Source organism: Mesitornis unicolor, unplaced genomic scaffold (genome assembly GCF_000695765.1).
Source record: "Mesitornis unicolor isolate BGI_N332 unplaced genomic scaffold, ASM69576v1 scaffold12374, whole genome shotgun sequence".
In the NCBI taxonomy this organism is placed as follows: domain Eukaryota; kingdom Metazoa; phylum Chordata; class Aves; order Mesitornithiformes; family Mesitornithidae; genus Mesitornis; species Mesitornis unicolor.
Genome location: NW_010179536.1, coordinates 22,108 through 26,514, shown reverse-complemented (window position 1 = coordinate 26,514; position 4,407 = coordinate 22,108).

The window sequence follows — 4,407 nt, the reverse complement described above, 5'->3', positions numbered from 1 at the left end:
CAATTATTCATTTTTCTTTCTAGAGATTATAAGTATATGCCAGTGTGTATATACAAATATATGTATATAGACATAAAAGCCCACTTTCGTGGCTTGCTGAGACAATAGTCACCCTGTGTGTCCTTAATCTTGCATATAATGTATACACAGCACACATGCCCTTAACACTTGCTCCTGCATTTTCATTCTCTGCAACTTACTCATCTTTATTCCAATTCCCATCTACAGATAAATCCCAGGACAGACACACAGATGATTTTTTCTAATCTGCCTTTGAATTCATTCAGTCAAGAGAGAATAAAATTAATTAGAAAGATTTAAGGATGGGCGTGATCACATCACTACAGGCCATTTAAAAGAGGGTCGGAGGTGGGTAAGTGGATACTAAAAATATCCCCTGGATCACATTAGGTTCTCAATCGTAGGCATTAATTGCATATTGCCTCTACAAAGAAATATCTTTGCCCAGCCAACACACCCACACCTGCTCAATTTTACATCCAAGCACCTAATTCCACTGAACTGGGGCATGCAGATACATAAGGGGGAGGCTGGGGCTTTCATCAGCATCATTGGATTTGGCCGTGGTTTGGGTTTCCCTTAAGAGGGAGGAATTCACCTTAAAAATGGGGTGCATACCTTGGGCCAGGAGGGCTGAGACCCAAACCCAGACACCACATAAGTGCTATGGAGCCTATATGATAACTGCAGACCCTGGCCCCCATCGCACAGCGTGCCCATGGCCACCAGCCCAGCCCCGCTGCCACCCTGGTGAGCCCAGGCTCAAACCCAGGAAGGATCGAGCCCTCTCCAGCACAATCGTTCCCATCACAAAGCACGGCGGGTTCAACAGTAATTGGTCCCAAATTAAGTAGGATTAAATAACAGAAACGTAACACAGCATAAATGCCAAGAAGCCAGGCCTTCTTTTTTACACAGTTATCATTTTTTTTAACAACGCCAAAGAAAGAGGCAAATTGTTGTGTAAAAATACGTGAAAATAATAGCGGTCCTGGAAGGAATGTTTTTCTTCTCTCTGGCTGTTACAAAAACAGTTGACTACTGAGAAGCAAAGAGCAAATTTGCAAGAAAGGGCACAGCACAATAGCAGCAGCGACTGTTAGGAGGAACGGTAGGCGCTTTGTTATTGCAGGAACTTCACTGTAATTTTAAAGCGTTATTTATAATAGTAATAATGCCAGCCAACTTGTTCCTCCCGTTTAATTTAATACACAACCAGCCTAAATAAAAGACTACAAAAGCAGCTGGGAACAGTACAGTTTCCTACTGTAATTGTGTATACGTATCTGAACATCTGATGAGCAGTAGTCTACATTTCCTTATTGTTACGGTCGACAATTATATCTGTGCGTGCTTCGCGGCTACGGTGCTCTGCTGAGCTTCATAAATGCAGTCTTTGTTTCCTTAATTATTAGGCAGACAGTTCATTCTGTCCCATGTCCAAGTTCCAGACAGGTGGAATAAGGAGGTGGCATCTGTCTTAATATTGAATGCCACGCTTCCCCCATCTGCCGTCATAACAGCGCGGGGCTGCTTGGCTTCAGTTATTCTATTCTGTGGGCGACCAGGCGGCCCATATGCCCTTACGGGGCCGCACGTGCCACTGGAGCGAGCCGGCCCAGCCAGGCGGTGGCCAGTGGGCAGGAGCCCGGGCGCGGGGCTGGGGTCAGGCACGTGCTGGAGTCAGCAGGTGACAGTCAATACGGCTACTGAGAGCCGCTCCGAGCGCCAATGGGAAAGGGCCTTCAAAGTCAATCGACAGAATAGAGCGCCCTGCCAATCAAATTTTGCAGGGCATACCTTCCAGGCTAGGCAAATAAGAAGATTTAGAGCACATGGCAGTTCATCGTTTATAATCCTGTCTTAGCCCAGCATGGCTTAGTGATAGTTCTGTGACAGATGATGAGCACATGACAGCTGGGGGATCTTATACAAACTCATACAGTAAAATTAAAATTAAATTAGTGACACACTTGTACACATTAGTTGTGCAACAGTTATGCAATCTGTTCGAGACCCTTAACACAAACCATCTCTGATTTAAATAATTTATACTGATGCAGAAGTGGTGGCTTGTGGTTTGAGGGTTTTTTTTTCTCTCCCAGAAGGAATGCAGCATTTGCACATTTTTAGCTTTAAACAGCCCTGTCCTTTTCATTCTGTTTGTCCTGTCATTTCTTCTTCACGTGGACTAACAGAAAGAAAGCAAAGATTTATAATTCTTTATTATTTTTTTTAAGTTGAAATGTTCAGAAGGGTTGGTTTGGGAATCTGAGAGCATGTTTTTCTTGCTGACTGATATTCAATTCATAATATTGTGACCGGTTTGTTTTCCTGCATAGCTATACTATACTGCTATTAAAAAAAAATTAAACCCAAATAAAACCAAACGTGCCGACCCCCCCGCTCAAGATGCCGAATGAGAAGGAAACCTATAAGATTTGAGTGTTTTAGATGCAAGAGTATAATAAACTGGCTGTTCTTTGGCTCTTTAATCTGATAATCTTGTTACTATTTTATGTTTGTGTGTTGGAAAAAAAAAAAGAAAAGTAATCACTGAAATGTTGACAGTAGATCTGCAGTTTGAAAAGACTCATAACTTTAAAGCTTAGGGTGCCTGATCCTTTTATCCACACGGGTTTGACACCAGACTACCTCTATTAGCTTCACTGGAGTTACACCTGATTTACGCAGTGTAAACACAGGCAGGATTCAACCCTGAAATCCTTTTCAGAAGGCTACTCTATGTACCAGCAGCATGTATTTACTGCTCCTTCCCACCCGCTCAGCATTTCTCACTCGCTGACAAAAATAACTAGAGTCACATAAGGTGTTTTCAGTTTCTTGGGTACAGAGGCTGAGATGGGCAAAGACCGTTGTGATGCTGATATATGAAGCAATAATTCAGGAAATCATAATGATTTATCAGCTGTAATAGTCTGAAAAAGAGAGAATGGAGAAAATCTTGGGCTTTTTTGCTTAGAGCAAAATATTTATTTATTTACCTACGTGTATGTGTGTGTGTATGTGTGTGTGTGTGTGTGTGTGTGTACGATGTGTGTGTGTATGTGTATGTGTATGTGTATACTTAAACATAATCATGACCGAAGGACGATCTGGGGGCTCACAGAAATCTTCGTGTATACTTAAACATAATCATGACCGAAGGATGATCTAGGGGCTCACAGAAATCTTTACAGCTAGGAAGGATAGTATATGTGCATATATATTTACGTATAATTGTGATTAGAGGATAGTCTTGGGAACTTCTGGCCCTGGAAATGCTCACAGTTAGGAAGGCTACTTTGGGTCTTACTGTCTCTGTGTTAGGATCCTTTTTCATATCTGTAAAGGAATAATCTCTAATAGCTACCCAAATGTTGATCCAGCCTTTGAACCCCCGTACTGAAAAGGATGGCTCCTGCTATCCATACTCTTATTCTTATGGTAATAAGGTCAGCAAGAGGAAGGCTGTATATTTCTTTTTTTTAGTATTTTCAGCCTCCTTCCTATTCCCTTCAGAAGCATTTGGAGGCTCAAACCATTCCCACCAGCTGTAGTGCTGTTAAACTTGCTCACCTGATGCTCAGTGAGGATTATTCACCTGAGGGCTTTGTATCAGCAGGATGCAGACAGGGGCTGTATGGCGAGGTGGCTCCAACTCAGCCCAGCTGGGAGTGGAGCTGGGAGTGATCACTTATACACATATATAAGGAGCAGTGCCAGTCCCAGCCACTACTTGTGGCACAGCTACTCTGTGCTTATGGGAGAGAGTAGGGCTGAGCAAGGGCATCCAGTTGGCCTGTCACCTCTGGGAAAAAGCATCTTGGATGTCTGCTGCAGGCCTGGCAACCCAAGAAATGTCCCATGTGCTCCTTCCCTGCTCAGGACCTGGAGGACACAGAGCTACACCAGCAATGATGGGCCAGTGAATCTCAGTGTGACCATCACTACTTGGCTACCCTCCTCCCAGAACCCAGATTACTGCTCCACATAGGGTAGTACAGTGCTGTGCAACCAGGTCAGTCTGCCGAGAAAGCATGACCCAAGCTTTGAACCCTAGTGGCTAAAAATGTCATCTCTGAGGCATGTTTCTGGCTCGATTTTTCCCTCTTCTGCTGTTGGGCGTCCTCTGTCCTTCCACAGCTTCCAGACCATGAGTCAAGCCCTGCAGGAAAATGGGATTCAGCAAACCCATTCCTTTCTTGAATTTCATTTGGTTCACAGGGATTTTTGGCCCACTGGGGGATGTTGTGTCCTTCAACGTGGCAGGTCGTGAGCTGCAAAAAGACTTTGGTGTCCTGAAAATGAAAGGCAGTGGTAGCCTGGGAGAGGGAGGGCAGCCAGCTCATCTCTGCCTGGAAATGGTTACACATAAGTCCGTAA